The sequence below is a fragment of the Corvus hawaiiensis genome, chromosome 4 (assembly GCF_020740725.1).
Source record: "Corvus hawaiiensis isolate bCorHaw1 chromosome 4, bCorHaw1.pri.cur, whole genome shotgun sequence".
NCBI lineage: Eukaryota > Metazoa > Chordata > Aves > Passeriformes > Corvidae > Corvus > Corvus hawaiiensis.
The window spans coordinates 61,810,774-61,831,655 of NC_063216.1; positions in this window are offsets into that span (position 1 = coordinate 61,810,774).

Consider the following 20,882-nt stretch of genomic DNA (forward strand, 5'->3'; position numbering starts at 1 on the left):
GAGAAGTCTGATTTTCATTTATTTAATGAAAAACATTTCCGTAATCACCACACAAAATAACTGTGCTCACATAGACTTTAAATACAACTCCTGTGTGCTACTCTGATACTAGTAATTCTGTCAGATCTCCACGAGTTCCAAATTTTAGATGTGGACTAAGTTCTTTTGAAATATTGATCATCACGAAAGAGAATTTTAAAGAAAATGTCAGAGGAAGATGTGTTTAGAAACTGGAATATCAAAGATAAAAGTTCTTATTCTTCCTTGGTCAGAAATAGGCTCCATTTTCTTGCTTTGTTGGACTTAAATTTGTAAAAGAAAATATAAAAGTGGGGAACTCATCTGCAAAGGACTTTGGTGTCAAGTGCCTCTGGGTCAATATATGAACCTCATTACTTTGACAGAAGGTAGAGAGATTTCCCTGCTATTCAGCCAAGTTGCAGTAACTTGGTTTTCTCAAGGTAATAAGTAAATATGTAGATTGTTATTGTGGCTCTGCTGACTTGTTCAATAGAAGTAACTTGATTGAAAAGAGAAGCTGTGTGCAGTTCATTGCTTTCTCCCTTCCTTTTTTACCCCTATATTTTAATTTCATGTTTCTTTCTATGTAGTCTTTTGATTAAACTTTTTGATCGATATTCAAAGACATAATGTGTAAAGTGGATTTATTTCCAGCTGTCTTCATGCTTCTGGTGGACTTTCGTGAAACAACTCCATTGCTTCTTATTCTTTTGCATTCATAACAAGACTAAAATCACAATACTATCAAAGTTTCAGGAAATAAATGAAATCTTTATCAATATTTCCACATATACATGTGTATATTTCTATTTTTCAGTTTTAAATTTTCATTTTGCCTAAGGTTTAAAAAAACCAATTTTTACCATTATGTGCTATTTTAGAATTTTGCCTGTGAACAGTGTATAAAATGCAGAAAACTGCTAGTAAATATTTTAATAGTGATCATGAGATCATTGGAAAGGCTACTTATTGACACTCATGGCTTATAGCTACTTATGAATGCTTAGCATGTACTCAGGGGAGCAGTGGAAATGTAGTTCAAAATATTCACTGCACATCTGGTAATAATTTTTGCACTATCTATAAATTATATGTGAGTTTAAATAAGATAAATGGTTCCCTTCTCTTTTGACTTAACCTTGAAAAGAATTGTGTAGAATTATGACTAGATATTATATTTGTCTGTTAAGATGCTGAACAACTTGGGGAAGACCATTGCCTTCAATGGGTAGTTACAGGACAAGTAAGCTTAAACTGGTCAAATGTCTATCTCTCCAATAGAGACCCTTCACCAAATTCATAAGATTTCCTTCTGATGAGCTTTAATTTTTCACTTTTTTTGCTCAAGTACTTTTCTACTTCCAGTAGTACCTTTGCAGTCCAGGAAAGATGAGTTGGACTTGAGGTCACTGCTGTAACTACTGCCACTCAGCCAACACTGAGAAATTTCAGTGGCATTATTTTTTTTGGGTCTTGTGTCATCACAAGGATAAAAGCCTTACCAAACTGTGTCTCACAGCTTAAGCTTGTTGACAGAGTTTGGTGTTCCATCTCCAAATTATATCCTCATGTGTTAAAAATCCTCAGTGATTCCTCGAATATGGAACACTCGTGTATGTCTTTGTACTGAGACAGTGGCAAGAACAGGTACGAATAGGTATTTCCAGATTTTTTTTATGTAAAAATAGAAATGAAAGGTTTGCTTATAATTGTATAAAGACTTTGACTGTTTTACAATTGGTAAAACTGGTGATTAACAGGAGTGGAACTTTTGAGTAAAAGCTAAAATATTATGAGAGTCAAGGCTAAGCCAGTGTGTGAGCTGTTAAGGAGGAAACATTGGTAACCTATGTGCAGATTTGTGAATAGATTTCAAATGGGAGAAATCTTAAGGTTGATATATAGATTAAAACACGTATCTTACCAAAGAAGAAGGATAATAATCATGACCAGAGTAATCGTTAGTAGAAGGAAAGATATATTTATTTGTCCAACATGATGAAATGCGGTCTGAAATTAGATATACCATAAGCCAGCATGGGTGGAAGTCATTTTACATAGCTGGGTTCCTTCAGTAATCACCATAACAAGAACACCCCTTATAAAAGAAATTAATCCTGCTTATCTCAGGCACTTATTTTATCATCATCCGAACAATGCTGTGGAGGTCTTCATCTCCCTCTGCTGAAGACAGAGGTGTCCTCCATGACTGGATCACAAAAAACAAAAGGACTAGGTGTGAAAATAAATTATAATCACTCAAGTGCTTGTTTCACTTTAAAAATTATCCACTTTTTAGAAAGTTCTAGAGCTCTGGTTCCCTGCTGAAGCACAATAAGATAATGCAACTTTCCTGCACATTCGTAAATTAGGGAGCACAAGTACTAAATATGGGATCTGAAACCTGAAGGATCCTTGGACTCATGTGTGGTAAAAGGCAAGGACTGGTTTCCTACTTATAATTATGGACAGTGTAGTGAATGACAAATATCTATCCAAAGAAGGTTATAGAGCTGTTGCTGCTGCAGCTGTGGAGGTGTTAAACAGCTGATCTTACATGGCATCTCTAAGCAAGAGAAAATTTCTCGTAGGAAAAAAAATCCTTCAAGTGAGATACTGAGATATGAAACAATGATTTAGAAATTAATTATCAGTTCAGGAAAAAACAAGGGTTTCAATCAGTTATAAATTCTAATTCCAGCCCATCAATCTGTTTGCTTTTAAGTACAATACACACTGTACTGTGTTCTAAATGTGCTACAGTTTCTGTCAAAATGGGGATTGTACTCTATATTCATATGCACAATTTCAAAAAGGATTTTCTTGGATAGGTTTGTTTTGATGAATGCAGTTGAGGAAGTATTATGGGTAGGCAGTTGAAAATCATCTTAAAGTAAAATAAAATCACTTTTCGAACATCATATTCTCTCTTACAGCAGGAGTATCTCCTGCTCTGCATGGTGCAGTTTGATCAAAAAAAGGAGAAAGTAATAATATTCCAAAGACCTGAAAACCATCAGAGAAATGTGAACAGAGTCAGTAGTGTCATCCTAACTATTCTGTTCATTCAAATACATTTTTTAGTCCATTTCATAGAGGGTATTTCTATGCTGGTGAAAGGATAGATGTTTTTGAAGGAAGGGCCATGCTTAAAAATAGTATTTTAAATTGTATTCTTTTGCCAGTCACTATGTACAACTAAAAACATTTTCTGTCTGTAATGAATTTTGGTACTCAGCAGGTTGCCCACTGGTCCCTTGCATTAAGTAACAAGGTGTTCCACAGTCACCGAGAGAAATGCATTCTCTTCCTGAAAACAGTTTCCATGGACACTTTGCAAAAGCATAATCCTTCTCCTAATGGCCACATCTGTTCATCTGGAAATGGACTTTTTGAAATGACATGGTGTCTAGTTGTTACATATGCTTTCTGTCTGATCTTAGAAATCCCGGTTGTACTGCTTGGTGCTGTGGCTTTGTGAAGTCTCAAAGTTGGATTGCAGCTGTGTGTAAATGCCAGATTGTCACTGCAGGGCTGGTATTTCATTGTCTGACATCTTTTCCTATGAGTCGTTGTAAACACAAGGCCCTGTCCGGAGACAAATGTTAGATGGTACTGTGACTTGTACTTCCCTCCAGGTAAGAAATACTGTAGATAGAGAGCAGTGTGTTGATCAGAGACCTGTGGAGATGTGTGCTGTGTTCCTGCAACTGCTGGATGTCTTCAGGCTGGACACTATACTTCCACTGGGTTTCTGTAACACAGATGTGATGTTTTGATATCTTCTAGGAAAAAGTCCTACATAAAATAAATATACTGCTCTCCAAAATTAAAATTCTGAAATCTGGCCATGTACATTTTCAGGACATTTTTTAAAGAAATGCTGAACATCCTGGCAAAGTTTCTAGTCTTCTGATTACTTTTTGCCTTTCAGAATTTTCCCTTCAGTTTTATTTATTTCATATTTCAGCATGCTGTTCAGTATTGTGTTGTTCAGTACTCCGGGTGGCTGCTGTATTCATCCCTAAAGGAAGTGTTATCTCAGTTGCCCAACCTTATTCACACATGAGCTGTAGGACTTAAGAGTACCTTGATGCCCTTCTCAAGAATGAAGGACAATGCAAAGGATCTTATTGTGTCCAGGATGTTATTGTGTATATGTTCCCTCCTATTTTCTCCTATATTAAATACATGTCCTTTAAATTAATTTTTTTCCCTACAAAGTATTTTAAATGATATTTAACAAATTCAACATAAACACTAACAAAAACCTCTCCCCTCCCCAGTTACAGCTAGCCTTATTACACAGATATTAAGTAGATATGTAGCGTTTCCATATAATCTATTTTCAGATCTTTCCTCTGTTGTACCTACATATTTAATCTCATTTGCCATGAGTGTATCCATTAATCTTATTTTACAGTTGCAATTACAAATCTTCCTTACATGTTTCTTGTGAGACAATGTTAAGTCCTCTGCAAAGCAGGCACTCAGCTCTGCTTTTCATCTCTCAGGAGTAGTTTTCTGTGTGCAGTATGAATGTTCCATCATTCGTGCCGTGACAACTACATTTACTGTACACCTACAGTGATGGCTGTCCTCAAATATGAATTTAAAATTTCAATAACAGAGTCTCATAAAAGCAATGATACCCTAATATCAAGGCTCCTGTTCAGGAAAGTTCTGCTGAAGCACAAGCTTGTGCATAAGATTCTGACTATGGTACCTGTGCTGATAGCTAAGGTCATTAGCTAATGGCCTTTCTGTATTATATATGCATTGTCATTTCTGTGCAGATTGCAATAAAACACCGAATGGCTGGGCACATTCCAAATGAGGTAGAGGACAACATCTTGGTCCCAAACAAAGTATTTGCAGACTTCCTTGGGAATTTCAAAGCAGAACCAAAACCACAAGAGTGTTTCTATACAGGTGTTGCAGCTGTGAACAGCTTCCATCGTTTTGGTTACCTACAGCCTGCTGCCCATTTCCTCTCTGTGTGTTCACATGAATGCTTCAGTATACAATGATTGGCTATGTGAAGAAAGAACTACAATTATTTCTAAAATGTTTTGCAGGGCAATATATGATTGATGCTGTGCAAGCAGCAAACTTGATGCTTGGTGCTGTACAAACACAGAATGGGGTCCATTATACCCACTGCTAAGTGTTTACGTGACCAAGTTAATTCAGTAGAAGAGACTCTGTTCTGCAGCTCACACTCTCAGTTCAGTTAAGGCTACTTCTCTGTTTTGTTATCAATGAGAGAATGGTTTGAGGTTTTTTTTTTTTTTTTTTTTTGTTTTTTTTTTTTTTTTTTTTTTCTTCTAAAAAAGAGAAAGAAATCACTAGGATTTCCCCTGGGGTAATAGTACATGTAAATAAATGCCATATTTTACCCAAGTAGACTAAGTCTGTTAGCCTACAAGCTTGGGGGGATCCTGATTATTATCTGCGAAGAAGAGCAAAGTTTCTCAATTTTGAAAAGTCTGTTCTGTTGACTGTTGATTAACTCATGGAGTGAGAATTCTTCAAATTACTTTCTGTGGGAACACATAAGAGCACATAAGAATGATTTTCTTATTCCCTTCCCCAGGCCACAAAACATATATTTTTCTTCTTGTCTCAAATACATAGAATGTGCAGTTACATCAAGTCTACACTCTTATTCAAAATAAATATTTATGATTATTTCTCAGGCAACTTCAAATCCCTATGTACCTTATGTACTAAGCAATTGAGAACAAAATGTCATCTGTTTAGCTTAGAGTCCTAATTCTCTCATGGTTTATTTTACACATGCAACCAATGTGTTAAGTTTTACTCTGGAAAATGAACTAAACTGATCTAGAACTCTTTATTTGGATTGGATGATCTATTTTAAGTCACTGATAGTCGTATGAGAAATTTTGATAACAGAGTTGCTGAAGATTCAGAAAAATCAGCAATTTTCTGCATATTGAAAACATACAGACACTTGGTTTATTAGATTTTAATTAGATTTTAAATATAAGTTAAACTTTTAACCAAAAATGTGAAAGAAAAGGTTGAAAACATAGGAAAGAAACTTCTTGAGTGGCTTCTCCCAGGGTATTTGAATAAAATATTCAAGTTCTACTTATTAGACTTTGGTATACTGTTTTGTAATTAAAATTTCAAGAAGTCAGAATATAAATTTACTGACTGTTTACTGACTATAGAAACACCGCTTTTGGTCCTAGATTTATGCTATGCATCAATGTAGCACTGTACAATGCACAACGGGTAAAAAACAAAACTGAAAATAAAAATATTATGCTGCTTTTTGCATATTAAAGATAGGATAAAACATGCATAAATTGAGATGTTCAAAATTATAATAAGTCAGTAAACATGTTTTTAAAAGTGATATGTATTTTCTATTATTCCTAAGCTCTGATTGTGGTAAACACATAAGATAAATGGAGAAAACTTCATTTAATAAAACCAAGAAGATGAGGTGGGTGCAGACTTTCATATTAATATCTCCACACATACAGATAGTGGGTTCATTGATGGCACAAATTGTGTTTCATAAAAAAGAAATGGAGATGAATCACATTAATATAGAGTATTATTTTCTGATAATGTAAATTCTGGCAGTCTACTCACTCTTGGAGAGCCCAAATGGGGGACTTTGATTTTGCAAAAGTTATTTACTTCACCAATTATACACCTCTATGTTAAGATAAGAAAGACACTCTTTTCCTTGCTACATGGATACAAATCAAGAAAATGGTTGGATATATTTTGTGAAGGTCAGGGTAATCCATAGGTACTATATTGTAGCTTAGTGAAGACATGAATATGATTATCCGTAATAAACTGAGGTTAATATCAGCAGAGACACCCACAGGTAATAAATCTAGGGCAATTGATTCAAGCAAAGCAAATCATATCCATCAGAAGAACATTTGCAAAGAAGTATTAAAGGTTGCTTTAACAGCTGAAAACTATGGGAAAATCTTTTGTTCTTTTTTCTATAACAGTTTTTTTTTTTTTAATAGGAACAAGAGCAGGAAGTTGAGAAATCAAAGAAAACAGAAGTCTTCAAGGCACAATATTTTAAGCTCTCAGCAAATTTATTTGGACTGCAACTAGTTTTGGATGACAGTTTAAACTCATAAAAATGTAACAATTTTTATGCTGAGGCAATTGATATACTGAGACAAACAGTCAAATAGTTTCCCATTAGCTGTGATATTTCTGCTTTTCCTTAAACTATACAGCCAGCTGGAAGTTCTTATTGTTCACATCTTTATCACATTCAATATCTGCCAGAAAGAAAAAAACCCACATAGTTTTTGGTTTGTTGGTTTTTTTTCCTCTCTGCAGTTATAGAATATTTTACATTAGAGATTTTCAGAAACAAAAAATTAAAAAGATAAAAATCTGTGAAATATAGAAATAGTTCTCTAAATACTTTGTACCTTTCCCTTCTTTTGAGTCTTTCAATATCTGTGATTCTTTCTTTCCCTGCCCATCATAGAAGTTGTGGAGAGGATTTTTTTGTTTCTTTGGTTAGTTTTTTTGGGGTTTTGTTTGTTTGGTTGGTTTTTTATATTTTTAAACAATAGTTTTTAAAAGAGAGGAATTTTTTGGAAAATGAAAATATTTTGCTTCAGGACAGCAGCAGTCAAGTACTTTGTGGAATTTTTGTCCATTATCCATTTCCCCACTTTCCTCCTTAAGCTTTGTACTGTAGGAGTCAATATCTGAAGTTGCACAATGCTGTCTCCCTATTATCAGTTATTGTATTATTATTAATATATCAATTATATTATAATTATTAATTATCAGAATGTGTCCCGTGTGTGGGAAAATACAACTTACACCAGAAACTTCCTTTACATAGAAATTTCTGATCTTTATGTTTTTTAGATGTGTAAAATTTTATTTGAAGTAGTATCAGGTTCCAAATTTAAATCAATCATCTAGGCTGTCTCTAAATGTGTTGTTGGGGAACAAGTACATAATGACATATTACATCTTCTCTCTCCACCTTAAAAACACACAAACCTCTACAACTAATTTCTGTTTTTCTCAGATCTTCCAAGCTTTCAGACAGATTAGGAGGTGCAGTGAATCTAATATTTTATGCAAAACCCTTTGACACTGTGAAGTTATCCTGTAGGTTTCTATCCCAGCTTCTTTTTCTCTTTTAGGTTTGCAAAATTAAGGCCAGCTCTTTGGCTTTGTACAGTCTTGTCTTTGTGAGCTACTGCTGTCTTCCAGTATTGGAGACACCCATTAAAATGTAGAGAATAATTTCAGGACAGTTTCACTTATGTCAGGTGACAGCACTCACAGAACCATATATTGACAGAAACGCTGAATGGCTGAGGCTGGCAGGGAATTCTGACTTTTGAATGTGTCCAAGGACGGAGACCTCACAACCTCCCTGGAAAACCTCTGCCAGTCACAGTGTTCAGATGGATCCTTGTGTGTTTCAGGTTGTGCCCATGGCCTCTGGTCCTGTCTCTGAGCACCACTGACACGAGTCTCTCTGCCTACTGGCAGATCATTTTCAGAGTTCTTTGCTCTCCCATCCCTCTACATAAAGCATGGATGTATTTCTCTCAGCAGTCACAGAATTTTTTTTTAATATGCCTTATACATGGCATTTCTAGGGAGCTTGTCTCCTTTCAAATGCTAAATATACGAAGATACTAGAAAAAAAACTAATATAATTTACATTTCCAAAAATGCGGTATTATATTCTTATATTTTGTTACGAAAAAGGTGTAAATATGCAAGAATTTTGTTCTGATTCCTGTATGGCCTCCCTGTATGTATTCCAGTGTAACCTCAACTATTGTTATAAAATCAATTTTCCAAATACCACATGGATTTTATGTATGCAGGAATTAGCATTCACTTTTTTTTTTTTCAAATTAGCAGCAATTTTCTAGTAAATATTTTCTTTCCCTAGTAGCTGTTGAAAATTAGCTAAGCTTAAAATAATACTTATTTTATATTTTTCATTTCTTCTCTCCTCTCTGGATGAAATTCTGAACTTAGTTGCATTAAAAAAGTTTCAAGGAAATCAGTGAATGTTTACAGCTGTATAAGTGTACAAGAATAATTCAGGTATTAAATTTTTCCTCTATTTTTCTAGCTATTGATACAATATTTGTATTTTCTCATATTGTTATTCTGGCACTGGTTGAAATGAAGAGAAATCTGAATAAATATCAGATGCCTACTACCACAGAAAACACTGAATGAGAACATTTAACAATGGATTTTATTTTTTTGTGGTTTGAGACCATTAATTAGAATGCAGATAGCCAAGTGTAAGGCATTTTTAAAAATAAAAATTGCTGTTTCATTTATGTAGAGCAAATTTCAGAAAGATCGTATTAGTTTTTCTGGAGGCAAATATAGATATGTTACGTACATATATTACCTGCTCTTTTTATCTGAAATTGAAATAAACACAAAAATAACAAAATTACAGTTTTCTAATACATGAAGTTTAATATTTGAAATAAAACTATGCTAACACTGTCAATGACTGCAATCTCTATAAATAATTTCTGGGTATGATTCCTTGTGTATATCAAGAGAAAAAGTGAACAGAACCCACTAGTCTTCACTTCCTATCCAGTGTCCCCCATTAAATTCTACCCATTAACATTTTCAGTGGAAGGTTTCTGTGGCTGTCAACATAATTTCAGCAAAAGTTTAAGGAACTCTTTGTGCTTGCATTCTCTTATTTTCTTCTCATCTTGAAATAAAGATGAAAGAAATTACCTAAATGCATTACATAACCATGGAGACTAGAGTTTTGTACTGCTATGATCTACAGTAATTTCTAAATTATTTCCATAATTATTTCCACCTCAATGTTGGCATTAAGTTCTGCTTTCAGAGGTATGAATGCACCTTCTATTGGAATTAACATCTGCAGTGGTAAAATTATTCACAGTGGTAAAACCATTACTTATGTTGTGGAAAGAGAAGAAAATTAGCCATTAGATTAAATCCTGGTAGGTTTTACCCTGACATTCACCTTTCATCATACTCTATGTATATGGAATTGCTGTTTCCAAACTGCTGGGTATTGTTTTCTTATCTTTCTTCAACGTAAGGTTTACACTAAGACTGACTTTATGTGCACAGCCAAAAGCAAAGGATGTAAGCAATGCAAACCAGAATTTGAAAACAGTGCATCCCACTGAGGATTTTAGTCTTATGTCACCTTTCCAAAAAAAAAAAAAAATTACGATGTGAGAAGGCCATTTAGCTAAAGTAGTTTGTAGAGCCTTTCCTACTTATAAATCATGTTTTACTAGAGCAATTCTATTAGCCTTATTTTAAATTTCTTGTTTAATGATTATTCATTAAATATAAAGATTATAATTTTATACATAAATTGCAAAGCATTACAGATTTTTCTGCCATTACAGTTGCCTATCCTTTTATGCAAGAGCAAATTTCTTTTAATTTGTTCTCAACAGATGCTTTCATTTAGTGATATGAGAACTAAATCTCTTCTGCACTACTATGAGATTAGAAGATCTTCTCTATGTAAGAAATTAATCTATATAATTTTCAACCTTTCTTTGTGTTTGGAAATAGCATGAGAGGTGATTGCAGCCAGTTTTTTCCTCCCCTCTCAGTCCCAAGAAAAATCCTTCTCTAACTTGTTGCCCAAAAAACCTTAATTTTTATGCCAGATTTAGGCAATTAATAATAAAATTGCTTCACACTTCCTTCCCCCCCGTCCCGTCCTTGTTGAAATGAAAAAACACCCCTGCATTTCTTGTTCATTTCACATCTCCCAAATTTCTCTGTGAATTTTTCAGAGTGGCAGGTGCAATGGAGAAGAGAAAAGCACTGCTACCATTGAGGCCAAAGTCTAGGATCCTGATCTTAAAAATCTTTTCTTTACATGAGTACATCTTATAAGTTCACATAAGAACCCACTTAACTGTAGGTCCCATTTTAATGCTCAGTAAGTCTTTATAAGCTGAATCTTCTGAAGACAAATTAAAATAATGGTTATTAGGTTAAATTGAATATTTTCATGAAGTTTCTATAAATACTACAGCTTCTTGTTCTGTATAAGAAACAAAATTCATTAGAGAGATGAAAGAACTACTATTCATATAGATTAGGTTGAGGACTACAGAAATAAATAAGTAAATAAGACAAAAATTGTCAACAACTTGTGCTATAAATGATCAAAAGCAAAGCACTAGAAAATAGAAAGGCTTTATCTAGACTGCCATATTTCTGACTAAAAGTTAAAGCATATCTACAACAGAGGCAGAATCATGTGTATTACCTCTACTGACATTAAGGAGGTAAAATTCAATTCTTCATTTCCATTAGCTGGTTAAGTTTCTTCTATTGTGAGGGATAGGAACCTCTAAGAGATTATTTGTCTTAAAACCTATGTCTAGCACAGGTGGGAAGGCACATTTCTCTTTCTCTTGATTATGCAGGAAGTCTACATGACCAGTTTAACTCACTTGCCAAATTTTGGTCACACATAGGTGAGATGTACTCCACTGGGAGGTCATTATTAAGTGGTACACAGTTAAACAGTTGGAAAGGCTGTGGTATACAGCAGTATTTTGATTTGTGTTTCCTTGATTCTCCCTCTTTCTTATTTCCACATGTAAACTAATTTTATTATTACTTTTTCTAAGTAACTTTTAATTATATATATCTCCTTATTTAAACTAAGTAGCCTTTTCCAATATCACCTAATATTAATAAGAATCTTCCTACCAACCATTTATTGAAAAGCATTTATTGAATTTATTGAAAAGCAGCTTCTGACATTCTGGTATTGAAAACTGACACAAGATGACAAAATGACATACTATTTCTTCTCTTGCAGCCCTCAAGTTAAATGATAATAAAGTTATCCTCTTTATGTTAGAATCTTTGGACTGTTTTTGACCATATATAAAGTATTTTTCTTCATGGAAACTTTTTCTTAAAATTCAATGGGGCAATTAGAACTAATGTCTTATAAAAAATCAATTAGTCAACAAAAAGAAATTTTAGTCTTTCTAGAGCGACACCTGGAGACACCAGCAAACACATGCTTGTAATACATCATAATTGTCCTTAAAGAGTTATGTCTATATATTAAGTCAATCCATAATATGAAGCTATTGAAAAGTTAGTATAGACAAACCCTCTAATCCAGGATATGTAGAGAAAAACTGCAGAGGCAAGAGAGTAAATTTTTAAATGTTAAGTGTAATATTATGCTGGGAAAATTTTTCTAAAGGAACAAGTAGGCCTAGACACTGCAACCGTAACAGTAAACACTGTTGTGTTCATTGTAAATAATGTAAATAATCTTTTTTATCACAAAGTCATAACCAGAGCAAGAACAAGTAATTCTGGGCCAGATATGTTGTGTTAAATAAATATTAAAATAAATATATTTTTACTTGATTTTGCAATCAAATTTTCATTATAGCAGTGTGCTCAGCTAAATGCAAATAGTGGCAGGTTGCCTTAATTTTTTGGGGTAGCCTTCCATTTTATTTTGCCATAAAACACCTCTAATTCAGCATTTGTGTATGCATAATAGGTATTGGCATAGAAAGTAAATATGTAAGAGTTACATAACTCCCATTTTGGACAGAGGGTTTTTTTGTGCAGTCTTGACATTGGCATGGGTAAAACATTAATTTTGTTTTGTATCAACATACTCACGAGACATTTAAGGAGGGCTAGTTATCCATTTTCAGTTCAACAATAAGGTGTTCCCAAATTTTAATTCCACGGGATGTGGAATTTCTGTCAAGAATTTCTGTTAAAGAGAGCAAATTAAATTAAATAAAAACAAACACCTAATTCCTTCAAAAGAAAAGGACCCCAAAAAAACATATGTAGTACAAGACAGTGATTGTGAGGAGGCAGCTGAGGGTTTAAACAATTTTGTTATCCCTGAAATGAATAATACATCAGAGCCTTTCATCCCTAAGGTAGTTAGTGTGTCAAGATGGGAAATAATACTTAGCAATATAGATGATTGACTTTCCCTGAAACACAGGCTGGTATTTCCAAGGTCAGAAATGAGGACCTTCCAAAAATAAAAATTCCAAAACAGGAATGCTTTTTTAAAAAAAAATTATTTATGTAGGATATATGGTTGAATGGTGTTGCAATCAAAAAAACAACCCAGCCCTGTGTTATTACTGTAGTCCTGAATAATATTCTAGTTATAAACAAACATGAGAAATACTCAAGAAATACATAAGAGATGATACAATGTATCATGTCTAGTTCCTCTACTCATGGGTAGTTTATTCACTTTAATGGGATATTTTGTCAGAGATGTCTATAACTAAATGTTTTGCACTTAAAATATCTTTGAGGCATTTTTTGCAGGATCGCTGTTATGGAGGAAGTATGACAAGAAACATTACTCTCAGCATATGTGAAAATCTGTATAGACCTGAACATTCACTGTTCCCATAGAAGTCAGTGCAGATATGACTGTGGCATAAAATAAGGACTTTCAAGTGCAGCAAGACTCAGGCTCAGAAAAGAATTGGAGAGACTTGTTCCCTGTATGCTGATCTTCAAAATCTGCACACAATGATGTGTATGGCTGAGCTGTGAAAACTTCTTGTCATTGTTTACTTGCTGGTTTATAGCATCCCACACTAGAGTAAGAAAAGAAGAAAACTTCACTTCCTTGGATGCTAAAGACAGGTGGCAGGTGCTAGGTGACAAAGCATGGCTGTGGACTGTGGATAGGATGAGAGTGGCTCCTCATCCTATATCCAGGAGATGATGAAGATTCCTATATCAGGGAGATGATGAAGATTTAAAACAAAACTTAGTTAATATGCCCTGTAAAATCATTTCAGGTCCTACTCAATATATTTGTTGATATAAACCCATTTTTCAGGTGACTATGTTTTCCCATACTTTCTATGGAAAACTAGATGTCTAAGTCAGATCTGCTGGGTTCAGTAGGAAAACAGGTGCCTGGAACTTAGACCTTAACTGTGCTTCTGAGCTCATGAGTGCCTTCCCTTCTGAACAGGGCCACTGTGCAGGGGCAGAATATTCAGGTCCCAGTTTACACTTTATTTGACAATATGCTCTTGTAGTTAGTTTGGTGCTGATGTGCACCATTCCCATTCACACTTATTGAGAAGAAAATAACTTAGATTTTTCCAATTTGGCATACTTGCAGTGACGATCATGTCAAAACAGGTGAGTATTATACTAGTAGGTTGCAATCTTTATCTCCCAGTGACTGAAATTTTGTCTTGCAGAAGTACATTTCCTTTCACATGAGGATGAAGAATTAATTTCCAGTTTTCTTTACTGCAATGTTGTTTTGTTATTTAATGCAACAGTATATTGAAAGATCAAAAGATTTTTGGTTTCTTGCATTGTAATTGTAATCTGTACCTTAATTATAGTGTGTGTACTTTAACAAATCAATATAGTTGTAATAATGGCTTTTTTAACTCCCCTTTCCTTTACTCTTTTTTCTTTGCCAGAGAAAATAAATTACAATTCTTCCTGGAAATGCATAGCACAATGTACTTAATTGCCATATCAAGTTCTAAAAGTAAATCATATGATTTCAGAAACCTTCAATTGTTACGTCATTTGGAGTGTTTCAGTTGTGTAATGAAGATTCTTTTGCTTTTACTCAGAGAGAGACATGATCACATCTGGAATGTGGTCAGAAAAAAAGAGAAGTTCATTTCAGATGGGCATCGTTATTCAGCTAAGGGCTTAGTTTTGTATCCTGTTGGTGTAGAGGTAAATTCTGCTCTGGGATTTATGAGAAACTAAATATTAGGTAGAGCCTTATCAAATCTGCAAGATTCTTCAAGATTGGAAATAATATTTCCCACTGGTTTAACAGGTTTCTATGTTCTGAATGTTCTTGTGTTCAGTTTAAATCATCAAAAAAAAAAAGAAAAAAATCTCTGGAAAAGAAAAATCAGTAGAACTCCATAAGGGAAAGGCAAGACTTCATCAGCCACAGACTCACAGAGAACATCCTCAGCAGAATGAAGCTATGGTGTGACAGATACAGAATAAAGAGAATTAATTTTTATACACATGTTATGATGACAAAAGTCCCAAATTCACTTTTAATATCAACCAACAGGTATCCCCTAGCTCACTTATGACAGACATTTATTGTCTCCTGTTTGACTAGCGTCAGAGGCTCTGTAAATAGGCAGTCTTCAAGTTTTGTAAACAGGTGAAATAAAGGAGATGTTCAAACAAGAAACAGGTTCTTCTATTTAAGAAGAGCTATCACAGAAAGATAGATTTATGATGGCTTCACTTATTTAAAGTTGGGTAATCACAGCGCAAGGACAGAGGAATTTGATTTTTTTCTTTATCCCTGTTACATCTTCTGTAAAACAAATTCCGATTGGCTTTCCTGATGGAACAACTTGCACATTATCTTCAAAAACACTGCATTCTTCAGTCTATACTTGGATTATTTTGGTCTAAAAACATATTATGGCTTCCAAACTCGCTGAAAAGTGCTTACTGCTGAAAATATATCTGTTCTGTTGCGACACTTTAGACTGTAGTTGTGCAATCTCAGATAATTTCATTTGATTACTCACCATTTTCAAATCAGTTTTAGACGGTAAGAAAAACCTGTATTTTCACATAATTTTAATAATAGAAGAAATAGTTCCCAAATGGATGATACAAGTTTAATGTCTTAAAAGGTTCAGTTGATTATAGTGTGTGTGATTGTGTCAGATCTACAGTAATGGGAATGAACAACAGTCAAGCTTAGGACTGCCTATGAGCAGGATCAATAGAAAAATGCATTATCTGCTGTCTCAGTATAGTACTACCTTGCATGAAGTTTTATGTAAAAAGCATTTTTGTGAGAGATGAAAGAGCGCTCAGAAGGGGAAAAAAAATCAATGTCTTCTATGGTATTTCTCCATTCAACGTATGACAAATAAGATGTAGAGACAGCAGTAACAGAATTAACTTTATCAACCTTAAAATCACGGACCACACATACCAGTTGTATTAAATGTTCATAAATTCATGATCATAATGACTTACACTGCTCTCATGGCAATTTAATGCCAATGCGAGTGCATACTGGTAAATCAATATGATGACATATTTACCTGTAATTATTTTAAGTGCCTATTTTGCTAACAGCTTGCTTTCTTAAATTTGTCTTTCATTTTAGTTGTTGTACTTGAAGCTGGGAAAACAGAAATCATATTTGACCTTTGTTGCCATCTTCGTTTTGCTTCCTGTTGGAATTCTGGTGTTTGGCATCAGTTTGCTCATGCAATGCTTGAAAGCCCGTATGTCCTTACAGGTCCTCAAAGAGCAGAATATGACTTTGAGAACTGTTGCTACTTCTTCATAGATACAGTGGTCACTATTAAAATTCAATATTTGCAAATCAAGTAGCAAACCAGGGAACTGAATGCTCAGACTGAACCAAATACACAAATCATAGGATCTCTCCACTAAAAAACAACTTTAAGAGGACATGAAAGTCCTGTGTTCAGATATCTACAATTACAAGTCCGTTATTGAAAAGTGTGGGAGGGAAGGAATTGCAGATCCTTAAATGGTTCTTCTGTGACCAACGTATTTTGAGGTGATCACTTAGTAGAAAAGAAGATTAAATCCCTGAAAGAAACCCTGTCTACGTGTTACGCTGCATTTCATTTCACTCAAGTCCCATAATTCAGTGTCAAAAATTAATTGCATGCCTGAATGTGATATATTCACAGCATCTACAAATCACAGAATGGCTGAAGTTGGAAGGCACATTGAGAGATCATCTAATCCCACCATCCTAGACATAGCAGAGTCACCAAGCATATTGCCGAGGACTGTGTTCAGCTGGGTACTGAATGTCTCCAAAAGTGGTGACTCTGTAGGCTCCTTGGGCAGCCAATTCCAATTTTTGAGCACTCTCACAGGAAATACCCTTTCATTATGTTTAATTTTACATATTTCAGCTTGTGCTCATTGCTGCTTCTCCTTTCACTAGTTGTCTCTCATATAAGTCTACTTTTATCTCCATCTTTCCCTCTCTGTCCAGGTATTTATATGTAGAATTTATTCAGTAAGTATATACTGTAGCAAAATTAAGGACCAACATGGATTTACATATGCCTTTATATATATATACACACACCCTTGAAAGGGCTAGAGTTTTAATACTGCTGATGAAAAGAAAACCAGATTTAATAATAACATCCTGAAGGCTTTGTCTTCTGTGCTGCTCTTGTTCATACAGGTACCTCTCAATTCTTTCTAGCAATATCTGATGAGATCATTTCAAGAGATCGTATCATGTTGGAATAACAGTTCTTTTGCTTGAAGACAGACAATAAATCTTAGTGTCAAAGTAGTTTTGTTTGAGTAATGATCAAGAGATAGCTCTAAGAATAAGACCGTTGCACATGTATCCATATGGTGTTTTAAACAATGTAATTTTTAAATTTCCTTTTTAGTAATTGAATTGACTTCTTAAATCCACCTCAAAGATGATGCAAGCAGATCATGGTTGCAAACTCTTTGGAAGATAAGATGAAGTGCAGTCTATGATCTAGGCTGAAAGCAGTGAAATGGGGTGCAATAAAGAAAGTGCTTCACATGAAGATATATTAATTCAGCATGAAGGTGAACTGGAGAGGCAAAAAAAGAATATGGGAATTACAGTATGCACAAAAATAAATACTACTCTGATACAGTACTAAACAATAATAATAATAAAGGCAAATGTTTAATTTGTTTTTATGACAGGGAAATATTGTATTTTAAACAAAGCTGAGGTAACTGCTGAACAACTTAATTCTGTAAATTCTTATTTTAGGGAAAGTAAATTTAACTCAGCAATCACTTGGGTGAATGTTTCCCCATGTTAATGAACTGTATCAAATTGAACAGTAGGTTAAGTTCAGAATAAGGCATCTGGACCCATGCCCTAATTTCCTCTTAAAATAACAGGCATAAACTAGAAAAAGTCCAAACTTAAAATAAGCTGAAAGACATGCAAATTGATGTCCATGAAAAAACCCTAAGAAACCTTATGCATATACACACTACTGAAAAGTGTACAGAAATAAGATATAAGGATTGTTCTACCTTGCTTGTGAGACATTATAAAGTAGTCAAAAATGAGTGGAAATGGAGATGTCAGTGAGTTTAAGATGCAGCAAAAAGAACCAAAATCATATACTTGTTGTGCATGAAGGCAAATACCCAAAAGGTTTATTCAGATATGGAAAAGTCATGAGTCCTTTGTCAAACATGATACATCAAGAATCATTGCACTCCTAGTGCAAAGATTATAAATAAATGCATTTCACAGAAGTCTTAAGAAATCCTTAGTAAGGACTGTGAATTAATTGTTTGAGGATTCATGTGAATTCAGTCTACAAAAAGAATTCATTGAGCATATCCCTTTTGAATATAATGCGAACTTAGCTATACAACACACCTGGAGACACCTAAGGAAAAAATGGCTTCAGCTGTGAGCTCAAGGCCTTTCATGGCGCATAAAAGCTTTTATGTGAAATTGGAGCAAATAATGAAAAAAAGTAGCAAAAGAGAAGGTGAGTTATATACATGTCCAGCTATCTGTTGACCTCAGTTATTTGCTATACAGAGCAAAATACCTGACCAGAAAACATTTGAGTACAAGATAAGAAGAGGAGAACAGGGAAAAATAGAGGTGATGGATGGAAACTTTTCTCCTTTCTTTGAGGCCTGAGACTTTTTATAGAATTGTTTGTATAGTGGTAGTAACAAAAAAAAAAGTTTTAGCTAATGTCAGTCAGCACTTTCATTAAAAATATTTTTTTCATGCCTTGTCCCCTACTACCCCCATGCATCAAACATTTCCCTCCCCCTGTTCTTGCAAATTTATTTCCCTTTGCATGGGAATTGGAGGTTTTCTCCTTGTTTTGGAACATGTGTCCCCCAGTGTTACTGCAGCCCAGATCTTCATGATGGTTGCACCACGAGTTCTCTCGTTAAAGAAGGAAGCTGCTGAAACATAGTCTGGGCAGCCATAATTCCATTACTAATAGTAACTCCTGTGTAAGGAATTGTCTGGGCCAGCATTTGACAGATAATCAGAGCTGGTGGCCACAACTGCCCTCTGAAGCAACCAGGCCTCAGGCAAGTGACAAACACCTATATCTGGCAAGGGTAGTCTTTTGAAATACATCAAGAAAGATTTACTTAAAGACCTCTGCGGCACATTCTGAAGCAAAGCTGGGTATGTAAGGCATTGCAGCCTCTAGCTGCTCATTCTGCCCCTTGCTGAAGGTTACAGCCATCATTGAAAAAGCTGACAGGAAAGAATCTACAGTCATATTTCAACAGTTCTATTCACAGGCTGGTTGATGAGGGCTAACTTTACAGCTGAGGTATGGATTGACAACTTGAGTGGCTGAGGTATTGACAACTGGGACAAGCAGCACCTTAAACCATGGCAGCTAAAATCAGAAGTGACTTGACTTTATTAAGTTTAAAGCTATTTTGAAATTTATTACACACTATGCCCCTGAAATTTTCTTATGAAACTAGAATAATGTGAAACTAGCTATTCACATGTCAAGTTTCCAAATTAAAAGGATTTCAACTTTTGAAATTTATCATCTTAACACTGTATTACTATAAAATGGTACTTATAAGAGAAATTGTAGAAAAGAACAAGAAGAATGAGCAGTGTTCTTGAAAACATGACCTCTGAAGAAAAGATAGGATTTGAAGAAAAAAAATGACTGGAAGGAATATAAAAGTGCACTCTTTGATATGCAGAAGGTAGTAACAAAGAGGAAAGGAATAATCTGTTCTCTGTGTCAGCCTTGGATAGAACAAGAAGTAATGGTCCTAAATTAGAGCAAAGGAAATTTAGATTATGTATTAGGAAAAGATTTTCAACCATAAATCACAGAAAAAGACCATCTAGAGAGACTGTGGAGTTATCATTACTGGAAGTTTTTGAGAACAGACTGGGCAGACAACTTTCAAGGCTGAATAAAGTGAAGGGAATCCTGTTCAGGGAACAAATGATAAACTTTTAAAGTTCTTCTTGAGATTTTTTTTTTTTTAAATTCTGGAATGTCAAATACATCACATGAAATTTACCACAAATTTGCTAAAAAATTTAAGCACATATTAGCTGAAAAAAAGTCAAACCAATACCCAAATAATGTGACGAATGAAGGATATGCTGATTATTTGCTAACAGATTATACTAGGACTGATTTTGTGCTACCATTCTATGAAATGAATGACATCCTAATAGCTGTAGCTTATCCATGTGGGGAACAAGCTGAATCATGTAGAAATTAGGAAAGTGCCTTCCATTCTTCTCTTCTTTTGCCTTTAAAGTTATTTTTAACTCTTTTCTGCATTCATTGGACTGTGATGGTTAACAAAAGGAAATATGATCTCCAGCCCCCTTTGTGGTCAGGCCTTAAGTGTCCAGGGAATTTTTAAATGGTATTCAAATACTACCTGAACTGCCCAACATGTTTCCTTATGTGGATGAGCAATCTAGCATCTAGCACCTAGGATCTGATCTTTTAGTGCTGATGCTATTTAAGTAAAACAGCACTGGAAATTTCTGTTTTCAATCAAAAACCAAATGTAAGAATGTTAAATAAATTCTGTTTCACATTCTTCAGATACAGGTAGTGATTAGCTTTGTGAAAATTTACTCTAAAAGAGCTTTTTCTCTGTGAGACTTTGTCAGTTTGTAACAATATTGTATTGCATACCATTTCTGCTAGGTGCAGTGAAGTCTAAGGCACGCCTGTGATCAGCAATGAAAGCTGCCCTTTGCAAAGTATTCAAAGAGAGGCCGT